The sequence below is a fragment of the Patella vulgata genome, chromosome 8, assembly GCF_932274485.2.
Source record: "Patella vulgata chromosome 8, xgPatVulg1.2, whole genome shotgun sequence".
In the NCBI taxonomy this organism is placed as follows: Eukaryota; Metazoa; Mollusca; class Gastropoda; family Patellidae; genus Patella; species Patella vulgata.
The window spans coordinates 25,889,810-25,907,058 of NC_065886.2; the positions used below are offsets into that span (position 1 = coordinate 25,889,810).

At 33.8% G+C, this 17,249-nt stretch overlaps 1 long non-coding RNA gene across 1 annotated transcript in view; it reads left to right on the top strand.

The window, feature by feature from the left end:
- The window catches only part of LOC126830054 (uncharacterized), a 203,973-nt gene that overhangs the window by 176,154 nt on the left and 10,570 nt on the right, over positions 1 to 17,249 (top strand). Inside the window, exon 6 of the long non-coding RNA XR_007683673.2 lies at positions 1,936 to 2,105. This is a non-coding gene — a long non-coding RNA (uncharacterized LOC126830054). The remainder of the gene's footprint in view (positions 1 to 1,935; positions 2,106 to 17,249) is intronic.

The window sequence follows — 17,249 nt, forward strand, 5'->3', positions numbered from 1 at the left end:
CGGCACAACACAGGCGGTTGTGGCGCGGACGATGAATGTTTCTCAGTCTGTCATAAGCAGGCTATGGTCCAGATACCGTGATACACAATCTGTACAGGACAGACCACGCTCAGGTCGACCAAGGGCGACAACTCAAGCCCAGGATCGATTTATCCGTACCTTGGCCTTGAGAAATCGTGTCATCACAGCAAATCAGATCAGCGCTCGTCTTCAAACAGACACTGGTGTGAGAGTGAGTGGCCAGACGATTCGGAATCGACTGCATAGGGGTCACCTTCGCGCCCGACGTCCTCGCGTGATCCCTTGTTTGAGAGATCATCACATTCAGGCAAGACGTCGTTGGTGTAGGGATCGTCAACACTGGGATAATCGACGCTGGAGCAATGTGATGTTTTCAGATGAGTCAAGGTTCACTGTTGATTTTTTGGACAGACGTAGGAGGGTGTGGCGTCGTCGAAACGAGCGCTTCCAAGACGTTAACGTCATCAGACATGATCGATTTGGGGGTGGATCTGTTATGGTGTGGGGAGGCATCACTGTTGCTGGAAGAACGGCTTTACATGTTGTTGCAGGGCGTGTTACAGGCCAGTACTACCGGGACAACATCTTGGCAGTCCATGTTGTGCTGTTCGCACGACGTCATGGCCGCCGTTTCATCTTCCAGGATGACAACGCAAGATGTCACAGGGCCAGGATCGTTACAGGTTACCTCCAACAACAGAACATCACCACATTACCTTGGCCAGCACTGAGTCCCGACCTCTCCCCCATCGAGCATGTCTGGGACATGCTTGGACAGAGGTTACGTCAACGTCAACAACGTCCTGCCAATGTCCAAGAACTTGCTGCTGCGTTGCAACAGGAATGGGACAATCTGGACCAAAATGACCTTAGACGTCTCATTAGGAGTATGCCACGTCGGATCAATGCTTGTTTGGCAAACAGAGGAGGATTTACCCGTTACTGACTTGGTTGTGATGCTGTGGTAACTTTTCTGTTTGACCCCGGGTATCATTTACCCTTATAATGGTCAGTCTGTGCCTTACTTAGTCTAACGATCATTTGGAATAAATCGATGAATGTGAACTTCATTTCATTTTGTCATTTGTTTCTTCGTCAGTTTCATTAGGTGACTTTAATAACACTTAAAAATCAAATATCCCCTACTTTTTTTGAATAGTATATCTGTTGATGTCCATTGTTGTACAAAATAGTTTTGTATGATTTAATGAGTTGAGGATTTTGTTTTTAGTTTTAGTGTACATATATGTATGTTACAATAATATTTGTTTTTGTTTTGTTAAATGGTCTATAATATGGTAATAACACAAGCCTTGCTAAAAGAAGTTGCTTGTTTTGGGGGTTTTCTTTTATTCTTTTTATATATATATATACACAGAGCCCATATTCTTTACCTTATAATACATTTATATGAAATACATTTGTTAAGAAAAAAAGAGACATTAGCAATACTCTGTAAACGATTTTAATCAAAACTTTTATCTTGTTTTTAACTAATAATTTTACATCTGATTTATGATGATTAAAAATCATTTGCATAATGAAAACATGAATTTTTTCAATGAGACTTTTATTTCACCAGATATTTTATGTACAAGATTCTGATCTATGATGATTGAAAATCATTTGATGTCAAAAAAGAAAATCAAGTATTATCCATTTATGTTTATGTATAATTGAAACAGTCTGACTCCAGACATGAAAACATGGCCGATTGTCTTGACTTGGTCAACTCCCATCAATATGGATATACTGGGTCACGATCTCACCACTCTTCTGTCTCGTTTCTCGACAATAAATCCTCGCATCTAACTCCGGAAGGGGATTTGTGGAATTAGTTGGGCAGACAATTCTTTTCCTTACCTAGATTGTATGTACAATTCATGAGATTGATTTGAAGCTTTCCATTTTCAGTTGATCCTTTTCAAAGCAGTCAACTTACCAATAAAAGAGTGTTGATGTATCACTACTAGTGCTAAAAAAACACGAAGGTGAAATTATCAAGGGTTGCTGTTTTTTGCCAGATTATTTTTTATCGTTTCTGACTCGGGATTGTAGAAATTAATTGCTGAACGTTGGGCAAGGTTAGACTCTTTAATACGTATTTGACTTTCTTCTCCCAACAACCAAATATTACTGCTTCAGATGTCTTAGTTCTCAATAAAAGACATTTTTTACGATTATCTCAAGACACAATTATTTGAGCCAGCTTGAGTCGTATATTAGAGGATTTGTCCAGTAACAAATTTAAGTGTGTCTGTCTTTTTCTAGAAAAACCAAGCTATGTAATTCTAATGTTGAATAAAAAAAAATATATATCATTCTAATGTCAGGTATTATGGTGGTATAAATCTAAAATTGACTACAATCTAATTGGACAAGAATAGTATTCAAATAGGGAATACAACTTAAACATTTTGTGACATGGATCTTGGCAAAAACAATTCATTTATATTCCACTTCAAAATTTGATTTGTATCCTTGACTATTTAAGAATATTGAAATAAAGAGATAGCCGTAAGAGAAGGCCGCTGTAAGAGCAAATTCACATTTTGAGATACTGCATGCCCATGCCTGTTGACACAGAAAAGTATGATTTTAAGCCCAATTTCATTTCGTAAATATAAGCTATTTAAGATCTTAAAGAAAGCTGCCGTGTGCAGACCGGACAACAAGACAAAGTCAATTATTTTGTTATCAAGGTCACCAAAAGAATAGGATTGTATAGAGGATGATATAAGTAAAAATTTAATGCTACAGTATCAATAAATTACTTTTTATACGCCCACATTTTCATGTGGACATACATGTATATTGTCGTCACCCCTGTCCGTCCGTCCACAATTTGTTTGTGGATAGTCTGTAGGTTTATATTTAAAAGATCTCGTTTTCGTCGATATTGGCATGTATCGGACCGTAATTTCATGGATTATGGCTCCTGATAGTGCGGAAAATCACATTTTTAGCTTATGGGCACTCTAGAGGTCACAATTTTATCTGATTTTGATGAAACTTGAAATGTTTGTTTATAACCCAAAAATCTTGGTTCCTTTCGATATCAGACCCTAACTTCCTGTATTATGGGCCCTGATTGTACAAAAAATCAGGTTTTTACCTTGTGGAAACCTCTCGAGGACACATTGTTATCCGATTTAAAAAAAAAAAAAAAAACAATGTTGAATTATATCCCCATTTATACCATAATGACAGTTGATTTTGACTTTCGTGAAAATCGGATAGAAACTGCCTGACAAAATGGCTGCTCCCTTTACGCAAATAGTGTAAAAGTATGTCATACCAAGGTTGTTGACCATCCAGAGGTCACAATTTTTACCCAATTGTAATGAAGATTAAAGTAGCTAAGTCTCTAACTCAATATCATCCAAAATCTTCAACATTGAAAACACGATTTATTTGTCAAATTAAATCAACATTGATGTTGTGATCTTACCGGAAAAAGATGGGCTTTTGATATCCAATATTTAAGACAAAATAAACATATTACCATTGGTACACGAATCGTGTACCATAATGCGCTTCAGCCCCAGTTGTATCAAGAGACTCGAGGCTAGACACATTGCACCAAATCAAACGGTGTATGTAGACTGGAATAACCAGACGCTAGAAATTTGCACTCGCTTGAGACTGCTGGCTTATTTCGCCGAACATAACTGATTTGAAATTGGAGTAAAAACGGAAACTATTGAATGCAAATCAGTTTATATACATTCATATTACAGTATTATATTCGTTGCGACCCACTTTTGTCAATTCTAGGTCCCAAATGTTAGCGATTTATCTCCTTTAAAATATATCTTTATATCCCAAAGGTCTGGGTTCTTTTCAATACTTGCACATATCAGACTAACTTTCTTGATTACAGTCCCTGATTGTATGGAATCGCTTCTTCTTTTTTTTCTTTTTTTAAGCTTGTTTTCTGTCCATCGTGGGCATATCTTGCATGTTAATTAGTCTGTATGGTAAAGATTTCTGCATAGTAGGCTATAATGCAATAGAATGCAATTTAAAGGGCTGTTGTTAACACAATACTTTAGTCATTTTGAGAGGAGTGGAATTTTTCCTAGAATTCCAAATACCAAGATTTCAGTTTTTTTACTTAAACGAACGACTAAACTTCATTCATAACATTGCTTAAAGATACATTATGTAAGATTTAGATAAAGAGCTGACCATTCTTGCTATAATAGCCCAAAAATAGATAATGTAAAATGACCATTCTGAGCCAAGTTATATTCTATTTTTCTAGACTTAGCCTTGCTTTTTCCATTTTTAAACTAAATTTTTAAATAGCGAACCGTTCTAATCTAGTTAAAATCTTGAGTATCCGATGCCATCAAGAGTTAATTAATGTCTAATTAATAGTTTATATAACATTTCAGGCCTAAAGAAAGACCTGCAATAGGCATAATGTATGTTTAACAATGTTCAGTAATTTGTTATGCATTTCTGAGTGATTTCATTAGTCCAGTAGCCAGTGGCAGTTGACAAATTTCCCTAAAAATTGAAAATGATTTTGTACCCTGCTCCTACTACAATCTCCTATCCCCAAACAAAAATGAATAAAATCTAAAACTGAATGTTTCCCCTTTAATGATAATTAATAGTGTAGCCATATTATGTTGGTTTTGTTGAAGGATATAATGTTTTGTCTGCTCAGTCATGCATTTTATACAAGACAGGGCTGTTTTTCTGCTTAGATCCAATAATAATTCCTGGCAATTAAAAGGGAGGTATAAGTACTTAAATAAGTTCGGCCAGTGCATGAATCTTGTGTAATAGAATTAGTGGCTGTCTGTAAGATGTTCATAGAATTTCTGGTATGCCATGGTTTGAAAACATGCTATACATTTAGTGTCTGGTGATATATCATTCCTTCACCTACATGTCTGTAAGATCAAAGTACTACCAATATACATTCTATTTCACCAAGTTCTTTAAGAGCAATTTCAGTGTTAATAGAAGCTTATAAAATCTTTCATTCATTATCATTTGAGGTCCCAGTTTGATGTTCTGAAATTGTTTTAAAGCTCTTTGATTATCCTTTGAAATCCTGAATAGGTTTTACATGGTTGATTCTGATTCCATTTGCTAGCAATCTCATCAAGGATGTTTTAAAGTTTACAAGTACTGTATACAGACCTGTATGCATATAAAGGGTTAATGCCAAGGAAATTTTTTTAAACTAGATTGGTATCATTATGGACTTTTCATTCAGTTGTCCTTTTTATGTGCATCTTTTGTCAAAGATACTCTACTAGTTCATTTTGTTCAGTCAATATGACATGCCCATACTTACAAATAACGTTAAAGTGGCTAAGTCTCTAACTCCATATCATCCAAAGTCTTCGACATTGAAAACACAAATTATTTGTCAACATTGATGTTGTGATCTTACCAGGAAAAGATGGGCTTCTGATATCCAATATTTATGAACAAAATAAACATTTTACTATTGGTACATGAATCGTGTACCATAATGCGCTTCAGCACCATTTGTAACAAGACATATTCCACAAGTCATGTTAAACGATGATCCCACATTCTTACCTGGAGAGCATGCCCAATAAATACTATCGGTGTAGACTGGAATAACCAGATGTTAGAGATTGCCATTTAATTGAGACTTCTGGTGTATTTCGCCGAACATAACTGATTAGAAACTAAAGTAAAAACGATTGAATGTAAATCAGTTTATATACATTCATAATACATAATTGTATGGGTTGCGACCCATTCGAGTCAATTTCAAGATCCCAAATATTAGCAATTAACTCCTTTAAAAGAACCATTTCAGATATATTTTAATGAATAAAACTGTGTGAAAAGCTCTTTGGAAACATTTAATTCTATTTCAGTTGTATCTTAATATAGATTTTCAACTATACAATAATCACAGATAAGTGAACTAGGGTTAAAAACGCTTATAATCATAAACCTTTTATATCAATTTATCAAAACACTGTTCTGCAAAGTGCAACTGTTTTCTGTAGAGGAATGTAGATATTCTAGCAAGAACAGATAGTATGGTTGATTTGTAGCGTAATTTGATTGAATGATCATGGATGAATGAACGCTTCTATTTACTACAGTCTGTTGCGATTGACTGGTGCACAGAACAATATCGGTTATTTTAGTGAATCTGTTTAGTAGCGGCAGATGGTGATAGTGCTTCCCTTATTAGTTTTCAAAACATTACCTAAATGCATTTTTGTTCCACAACTTTGTAAGAAAACGGGGGATTATTAAAATTGGGTTGTCCGTTTGTCTGTCCATCACCATTATTGGAACATAATAACTTTGGTTCTAATTTAAGTAGGTTGTTGAAATTGAGTGTACATGTTCATTAGGTGAAGGCCTTGACTGTGTTCGATGATGGGCATGTTGTGCTCAGACTGAGGAGATAAGCCATTTGATTTGTCAATGCTTTGGGAACTCAACAACTTGGATTCTAATTGTGTGCAAGTACCGAAACTTGGTGTATAGTTATCCTTACATCATTACCATGACCTAAAGTTCAATAATGAGCATTTTTGACTCTGGTTAAGCAGAGTGGTAAGCAATTTGATTACTTGATGCTTTATAAAAAGAAAAAGATAAATGAGCAAGTAATTAATGAGTGTCATGTCATCTATTTATTTTGGGATTGAGGAGGGTGGCATATAAGCCTCAGTTCACTGTTGGTTTGTTATTTACATTAGTATCTTAAATTCTTGTTATTGGCCTGAATATTTATATAATTCTTTTTGACTATTAACACTTTTCTAACCCAAAGATATCAAACTGTGCCTGTTCTCTCCTGTGGCAATCCATCAAATAGCCAGACAGTGATTTATCAAATTTATAATGGGCGAGGGAGAAGGAGCCATCATGCATGGATGGACTACTGCTATTCTATGGTAATTGACTCTGTCTGAGCAAGGCTAAATATATTGAATATGGCCCATAAGCCATGGTCTTAAGGGCATATATGTTTGACATGATTTAACATTACTATTACATGAAATATTGAAGACCAGTTGTATTTTATATATGTATATATATATATATATATATTGATGGAATTATAGGGTTAAACAATACATAAATTTGAATCATCTGGTCTTAGTAATACTAGTTATAACCAGTAGCGGAGAAGCAGCTGTGTACATCAGATTTATTTTTTCTGGGAAGAAGGGTTTTTTTAACTAAAGAAAAAGGAGTCAATTTCCTTAAGCACTGTATAGTTCACTTGACATTAACATATAAGATCCCGAACCATTCTAGCCTATCTTGAATAATAAATATACAACATTGGTTTTGTGGCACCAATAGTATTATAGGTTTCGATGCAAATCTTATTGGACAAATTTAGGGTTGACAGCTAAGATTAGAGTGAACTGAGAACAGATAGTTTGAACCTTGCATTGCTTCTACATTCAGAACATTATTTAGTCGGTATCTGTAGTAGCCAGAATTCTTGTCCGACTCCAATGACTTGATAATCACAAAATTAACATTTAGTGGAACTTGCTACTGTTATTGTGAATTGCATCTGGTAGCTGAGTTGGCCAAAACAATTGTAGGAATATTTAAATGGAGAGAAAGGACATTGTGTTAAATTATTTGTCTAGACATTCTATCCTCCGAGACTGATAATACCACAGGTGATATTTTATCGCAAATAACTCTAGTATTCACAATTTCTCACTTAGCCGACAATTCTCTATTAGCACGATACAGTAACTAGACTAAGGGAATTGTTTCTCTCCCATTAGACTTTAGGAGAGCAGACCAAATGGTAATAATGAAGATGAGTTATTGTACAATACAAGTCTTTAGTCCAGTAGACTGTTAGAGTGGTAATGAAGCTAACCTAGCTGGACGACAACAGAATAAGTTAAGTCTACATCCCAGACATATACTCTTCTCACCTTTTATTAAGAAATACTGATGAAAACATTAGCAGTTAAAACTGGCATTAATTTCAGGAAGCTAAGATCAAATCGGCTTTACTCGTCATTAATTTGTCTCTGTAACAAAAATATTGTTGTTAATTGACAAACAATTTTACTCTCCTTGCGTCCTTAACCTAACTCTCAACATGACAAATAATGCAAGTTTGTCACTAACAGTGTGCAATAATTCACTTACTGATTTTAATAGTTTATTTTATCTTGATCTTCGAAAAAAATCAATTACCATACATTTATTATAATAAACCAATAAAATGTAACATAAAGATACATAAAGTCGAGTATCTCTTTAGCTGGATAGTATGTTATGTAGCTTCCACTATAATAATTTCTTTATTACTCTAAAACAAATTTCTTTATTACTCTGAAACAAGGAAAGGAGTTTTAAATGCCTTTTTGAGGTAGATGTTCACTAAAATGAGAAAAGGGCAATGAAGGCCATTTTCTCAGTGTCAATATAATATCCTGGTTGAGGAATGGGAAATATAGTCATCCATGTTGGAGTTGAGTTTTGTTAAGAGGTTAAATGTAACACATAACACAATTATATGGAATACAAGTTACTTAGATTTTTATTTCTGGTGATGTTTCAACGAGGGTTCTCTGTCTTTATTCAACAAATAATCTGCAGACTTTTCATTAAACGACACTTGCTACACTACACAATGTTGTTCAATCTTATTGGGTTTCATGCACAGACACATGGATGAAAATTACAAGATCAGACAAAGCTTATTAAAGACACTTATTTATTAGCACGTTTTGAAATCTATGTCTATTATGTGCATCAAAAATGCTAGACGCCATATTAAAGACACATTTTAATCAACAAGAAAATTATTAAAAGTTAAAATTTTCAGACATACCGGTACATAGCATTCAGAGCATTGTTAGCATTTCCAGTTACTTACATACCTCCTGTAGATGTATCCATCTTAACATTACTTTCTATGAGATTTATATACTTATCTCGTCAGACAGTTTGACCATGTCAACCTTGATAAGTGTTTTTTCATCCGCTAAGTTGATTTTTAAGAAAATCTGATAAAAAGATATCCTTGAACAAACTGGACAATTTATTGATTGGGTAAGAAATCAAGTAAATTTGTCACGGAGGAAATCGGCTGGAGACCAAGTAGTATTGGTGTCTGTGGAGGAACTTGAGCCGTTGTGGTAATGAGACTTGCAGTAATGTCTCGGCATATTGACTCATGCCAGTGATTAGTGTTCATACTGTTTGAGCTTCAAGCGTGAAAATGAAAATATCCTCAAGCCAATCTTGATTAGAAAAAAAAATCTGTTTGATCCAGTACATACATGCATATGATTTTAGCGCCTTTGATGTACCGGTAAATCTTTCTTCTATGGTTTGATGGTATAGTTATTTTGTAACTATGACTATAGAATATTATTACAAACATCAGAAGAAGTCATGTATATGATTTTTTTTTAATTTAATGTTTGACCCAAAAATGATGATTTAACTCTTTAAGATGATGTTATCTCTTTTTGGATGATGAAGCGATTTATAGTGGAATTAAAAAAAACTAAAGGTGGGCGTTTTGCCATTTATATAATAATACTTAGTTGTGGGTGGAAATAACTATATTTTAATATGAAAAATTGATTAAAGGCCATTAAACACAGTCTGTTTTCATTCTATCATTTATAGCCCAAACTGTTTTGATTGCATCTTGTAAGAATATATATTGTTTAATGTGTATGGTACTTTAGCCAATTAGTGACGCTAAGTAGTAAAGTGTTATTTTTATGAAAGGTGATCAGTGTTGTATTTGGGAATTAGAAAGTCAAGAAATTGTAGGAAATGACACTTGATCTGTCTCTTGTGTTTCCTGTTTATCTGACTACAGTTCTGTGGTAATAGTGTGTAGTAATGGCAATAACCAGCCTTAGGTACCGCTCAATGAACAAATCAAACATACTGTTCAATAATTACACAAATGTCACAGGTCTTACTGACTACAGAATTCTTGTGTCATGTCCTTTAATTATTGTGTGGTGTGTTATTTTAAGAGGATGGTGTCATTGGTATAAATGTTCTGCTTATCTCATAATTTCTCTTTTCCTGTCAATCGAAACAGTTTCTGATTGGATTGTAGAGTGTTAAATAACATTTAAATTTCTATAAAGTTGTAAATGGTTCACGTGGTATCCAGTGCTGTTGTAAGTAAGAATACTCTGTGTCATACACAACACTCGTTACTTTGTTTTCTTTCTCAGCTGTCATGTAGTGGCATTCAAATACTATTTGTGCTTAAATAGTCTGTGATGTAACGTAACAGAATTTTGTGAACATCAGCTTTTTTCAGACCAACAATAGTGTACAAAAAGTTGGCCCTAAGGGTGCCTTACCTTAGTTTTTCCCAGTACTAAAGAAAAAGTCATGTATTGAATAAGTTATATCCTTTTTAAATACAGTAAAAATACACTGCAAACCTGCATGTACTTGCAACCCTCCACACAGCCATTTTTCTGTGCCAACTGGTTAGATGCCCTGAGTTTGAAATTAGTCCCATAACCAGTCCAGTCTACTGACCGTTTTCCGGCTGATTGATGGGCCTGGATTATTGTGACTTATTTCATATGAAACATTCTAGAAAGCTAGTAAAAAAAAAAAAAAAAAAATCTTAAGTCAGAAGATGCATGATTGTAGCAAGTCAACATAGGTTTTAAAAACCTTGTAAAAGCAAAAGAAATGTATTTTTTGTATTCTATTCTTTGATGAAGGTGGCACAATTTTAGAAGATATAAATTCTACTAAACCAAATGATGCCGATTCGAACAGCATAGTTATTATTATTAATAAAATAGCAAACTGAAAAATTTGATAACAAACCTTATCTCTCAACCCTCCAAGTTTCGAGATAAGAGATGATGCTATTACCTTCAATGTAGCACATGCGTAGCGATTCACACCCAGCATTTGTAAACAAAATTGACAATATTTTTAATCAAAACAATGATTGGTTATTGTTATTTATAATATTTCTGCCACACCCAACTACAATTAAGCATATAATCCTACCTGAAATGGGTACAAATCCCCCCTTTTTAAATCAAAGCGACAGTAGATTGCTTTTTCCGACATTTTAAATTTACGTCTGTAACACATAAAGGCGGGGCCTCGTGTGCAATAGCCAATCAAAGTACCCATCTGATCAGAGTTGCGCAGTAGTAATACGTCGTAATTATGAACGTCCGAATCAATTTTGATTAAAAAAAACGCTTGATTTACTTTATTGTCAATATTTGCTGATAAATGAATGTTGTTTCAGTAGATTGGATTGCGTATGTGTAATAAGTACTAAGAGTATAAAATTAACTTATTTTTAAGATGGTACATACATCAATAAAGAAATTAAGTTTGCAACTTGGAACTAAAGGCATCCAATCGTAGCTAAAAACAAGCACATCAGTATATCTCAGCGTTTTAGTTACGTTCTCGTAGCTAACTGAAAAATAAATTCAATGCAATTACTTTAATTTAGACCTGTTGACATTACATATTTTTAGGGCATATTATTTTATAGGTGCTAGAAGTGGGTGCTTATAATTTCTAGTGTATGATGATCATAGATGGTGTTTTACATACCTTTAGATAGGTTAGGGTATTTTGTGTAGGCCTACTATGTTAAATCAAACAAATGGCCATACTATGGCATACCTTTGAGTAAGTGCACACTATTACAATTGGAAAAGTGCTGTTGTTTGTACTGATTTAGTTACCTGCCAAAGATGCATATTATTAGTTCGACTACCTCACTTAAATAAATATCTGTTGATTTTCCTCCATAAAAGTATAGTCTACTATTACCATTAGATAATATGCTTATTTGGTTGATAATTTTCCATTATTCACTGCACATAATTTTCCATTATTCAAAGGCACATAATTGATACATGTTATTGTTAAGTTGACTGTAGTATATGTTGTTATATCTTTCATTTGAGATTAAATAAGTGCATAATGGTAATTCTAGTGAAATGTATATGTACATATATAGATGTAGAATTGATAGGAGAAAGTTAAAATTGTCTAGCAAACTATGGTTTCCTTCCTCATTTGACATGTTTGAAGGAGTATACAGTTTTAAATAACATGTCTGTTGTGTCTACCAGTTAATACTTCTTCTATATTTTCTATTCGATTCCACTGAGCAAATAACAGTAATTTTCTTTAAATATTGAAATATATATATATACATTCTTAACTCTGTTGGTAAAATGTAATATACAATGATTCCTCAGATTAAACTTGGACAAACCTTAAATTATATTTGGTGAATATTCTTTCATAAGATCAATTTTAAATGAAGTTTTCATAGTGTGGTGGTGAGGGTATACATAGCATAATACTACTTTTGTGCATTGTTATTTGACCATATCCAGATAAATGAGTTGAGATATCAGTCTTCCACAGTGGACAGAAATGTGACATCATGTAGAATATATTATATATTGTCAATTGGTTATAATTTCAGATTTAAATAAAAAAAAACAACCCAAAGTGTATTCAGCTATTATACAGTTGAGAAATATAGTGTTTGATTTAGAAATGCTGTCCATTTCTGGTATATAAATTGTACCAAGTAATTTCCATTTCTAGTTATCTTTCCATTGTACTTGTTTTGAATGCATTTCTGTAAACTCGGGGTTTGTAGCCAGTGGGTAAAAAAAACCTGTAATCAGACAAAAGTTACGTATCGGAACTTTGTAATTTAAAATGTTGCCATTATAAAACTAGACCGTTCTTGCTTACCTTCATTAGTCCTGGCATTCGAACTTCCTGAAATATGTTTGGCTGTAGATTGACATTTTACTAAAACTTTAATGCAAAGTCATTCTGAGGTAATCCAAACAGAGTATTCTGAGCACAAGGATGTCCCATTTTTTTGTTACGGTCATCTAGTATCACTTTTTTATTGCCTCTAGGTTGCTATTATGAAATGTTAATAATGTCGAGTGATCCCTATAAATGTTTTGTGAGAGTTGTATCTACTGAAAGTTTCTGGAAATTTCAGCGATTTTGACGGATTTGTTTCGGTTGGAATTCCCGCCTAGCTTCGATTATCATTACTAAAGTCAGTAGGCCTAAGTCAGTAGGCCTACGATAAACAGCATAGTCTCGATTATCCATTTAATCGTTTAATCGAGAAAGAAAGTTATGCAGTAAATCGGCTCACAATCCACTTAAGATCGCAGACTAGCGTTGCCATCTAGAGTTGATTATGGTCTGGATAAGTTAATAAAAAAGTCTAATTAATAATTTAGATAACATTTCAGGCCTAAAGAAAGACCTGCAATAGACAGATTTAGCTCTTGCATAATGTATGTTTAATTGAAGGACTTTTATTCACTGAAAGGTATAAATACGTATTTATACACAATTAAGGTATAAATATTAGTTTGTTTATTGATACTAAAACTGAAACTGACAAATTTATTTATGTGGGTTTGGATGTTTGCCTTTGATGCATCAAATTGTACCTGATATCAGCACTAAGCTTCATGTTCTGTAATTTGTGAGTAGGGTTACATGAATTTAAGAACAATATTTTTATAAATATATTCAAACTAGGGATCTTTCAAATTTCACTTTGTATAGTTCTGAATTTGTTTAAAATAATAATAATTAAAAAAGAATATCAGATTTTTGTTAAAATTTAGGAATGTGAATTATGATGTAGAAAACAGGGCCCGGTTAAGCTAAGCTTGCATGGGGCCCTGGATGAAAATGTCACTGGGGTCCTTGCATCAACAGTGAAAAGAGGACATGTTGTCACACTCACACAAATGAAATTTGTATATCAGTATGGTACATACATGTAGGTAGATTTCTTTGGCACAAACATATGCAACATAATCAATAAAATTATAAATATTCTTTATATAAATTTTTTAGTAATAATTTGATGGCCCCTTTAATATTAGGACCCTGGCTTCAGTCCATTCATGCAACCACACCCCCACCCTTTAATCAGGCCCTGGTAGGACATTCTTCTTAAAACAGTAGTAAAATTAAGACATTTATCAAATTTGTTAATACCCCAGTCACCACTGTTTCTCTGCTAAAATCTTCAACTTCTTGTTCCATGCCTCTATATTTCTTTATCCATTCATCACTGATTCATCAGCAAACTCCATGACAGCTTCTCAACACATGCTCTCACTGATGACCTTAAACTGACCCAATGACCATTGACCACACTGTCGGGTTAACAGCTGTTATGATGAGTTACCAGTACAAGCTGACCCAATGTGACCTGCTATTACAGACTGACCCTGAGCTTTACTGACCTATTGACCTCTTGACCTTAGTGAATGGCCAAGGTATTTGTACTATTCATGAGTACAGTGGTATGGTTTAAGGTTTTTTTTTCTTTAACAGGCTTTCTGTCAGTATGTTGTTATTAGGTTAGGCTTTTATTGTTAAAGTTGGATAAGACTATTGTACTTAACATTTATTATGGAATATTTAATATAGAATATTTATTAATATATTTTTGGTACAAACACTCTTCAACATAACACATACTGACCTTGGAGATTCATGATTGTCAACATGTCTTATTTTATATAACTATATTTCCACGCTAATTATTGTTGATAAATATTTTCTTCAAAGACTCAAGCTTAGCTGATTTACATCAAATGCCTTTTGTCCCATCAAAGCTCTGAAATCTTGGGTAAAAACAATTTTTTTTAACACTGTTTGAACAATGATTAAAGCAGGCTGTGTTTCTTGTTTTGTTGGTCTTGTGGCAGTCAGGACAAGCCTTTGGACTTGGGTTGACCAAATACTTAAGGTTATTTTTCTGTTGTTTGACAGGCGCAACATACCTTTAGAAAGGTCGACAGTCTCTGGTCCATTTAGATCTTTGACACATCATGATTGACCATTTTAAGACCCTGAAAATTTTTAGTTTGGCATGAGTTACAGTATTTTTGATCCCATCTGTAGACTTCAGGTCTAGTCTATTGTTGCCATTGGCTTAAATGTTGACTTTTCTGTTCTTGTGTCAATAATGTTCAAATCTACCCCAACAACATCCTGGTCATTCTTTTGTTTTCATAAAGTAGAAAACCATGTATGCTTTAGGTTCCAAAGTTAAGTAAAACAGCTCAAGTTAGATTATTTCAAATTTGTTAATGCATTGCATGTAATATTCAAAAAAATTTGAGAATCTGTCCACCAGTTTCACTGTCTGCAGTGAACATCCTGGCTAAGGTATAGTGTTTTAAAAATATGGAACAAATTCTAATATCACTCTCAGATTTTTGTTGTACTTCAGTATTTACAAACACATGTAATTATTGTGTTAAAAATAAGTATTCATGTAATAAATGTGATTCTTCCAGTATTTGGACACAGATGATTTAAAATTGTTAGAAAATCTAATTATTGCTACCTGTAGTTTAGTTTCATTTCATATTAGGTAAGATATCCTGCTGTTCTGGTTTGGGTATGACACAGACTTCATTTAATATGTCTGAAACATTTAATTATTACAGTATTATGTAGTATATTATCATTTACTGTTGGATGGTAGTTTCAAAATGAAATGAAATTGCGTTTAATAAAATGGGGATTTAACGTCTCACAGTTATATGCCGACCAATTTAATTAGGACGGGCATGCAGTGTGCTATGATGAGGGAAATTTTGCCCAACCAGTAGTGCCCTTTCGGCAGATAACTGCATAGTGGATATAAGTATCAAAATTGGCACAAATACTCCTTGGGCATTACTATCTTGAAAAAGCCCATTAGCCATTCGAAAATCAAGATGGCAACCATTTTCAAGATGATTGACTTTTGGTCAACGGAATACTTTTTCTTTTTGCAATAAAATCGCACCAAACTACTTTTTTTATTGATCCTTAACATCTAAATCTGATGGGCTCTTTCTTTCTGATGGGATGTTTATTTCACACTTCTGTAGCATTTATTTGCATCAGAATTTCTAGTGGAATACCAAAAAAAATATATTATTGACAATATAAAATAAAACAGATTAACCTAGGATATAAACATTAATTTGGTCACAAAATCCCATGAATTTATATAGAAAAATTCCAATAATCTTGACACTAATTATTTAATTATTTGAATCTAGAGACAGACTTTCAGGCAGTCATTAAGTATTTCATGACTAGTCTGGCTTACAGCATTGTTAACCTGTTGGCAAGTGGGAACAAAGTCCTTTGTCCATCCAGCCAGTGGAGGATAGCCTAATCTCCCAAGAGAAATTGTCAGTTACACATAACTTGAAAATATCTCATGTTATGATGCCTGTCATTGGTGGATTTCAACATTTATCGATTGTACTTGTCCCTCTAATAGGCTTAATATTTTGGTTTTATCATTGCATATAAACTATTATAGAATTTTCAGCACATAAACCTACCTTATTACTTAAGGTCTTCACACACACACAGGTTTATAAGTTGCTTTACTGGAGCAGGCTGGTAGACACTGTGGGGGGGGGGGGGGGTGCTCCCTACTTCACACACATACACACCCACAAGCATAATTTGCAATGGATTTGCATTGCTGACCCCATGTCCCCCACTGGTTCTGTAAGGCCCCCAACTACCTTGATGGTTCTGTAAGACACCCAACTGTGTGTCACAAATTCATACTGATGTATCAAACTGAAACTTGTATTAAAACTTTCTTACAGTTCAAGATATATATTGTTTTGGCCTGTTTTACATATGATCTTTTTTTAAAACAGTTACATAGATTTCAAGAAAATTGTCAATGTTACTGGAATTTGTATTTGATTGATCCCTGATTATGATTATGAGATTTGTTGTTCTGTGTAATGCATTAAACGTTTGAATGACAAAAGTTATCATCCGATCTATATGAAATTTATATGCATTATTTAAATTAGTAAAACAAAAAAGCCTGTCAAATTTCAAAATTTTCTGTAGATTACCTCCAGAGTTAACATCCTTGTTTCAGTTTGTAGAACATTGTGTACCCTCAAACAACAAAAATTATAATCTAATCTGTATGAAACTGTCTTGGAAATGACCCCAATTACCTACAAAAGAATAAATATGCAAGACCCGTGTCGACCACTCGGACGATTTAGTTGCTGTGGGCGTATGTTTCGTTGCCTGGCAACCTATCTTTTCATGAGTTTGTTGTAAAATTTGTTTTAATGCACTTTGACAATTATAAGTTCAATGCATGAGTAACTGTTATCTTGGTAATTTTTGGAAAG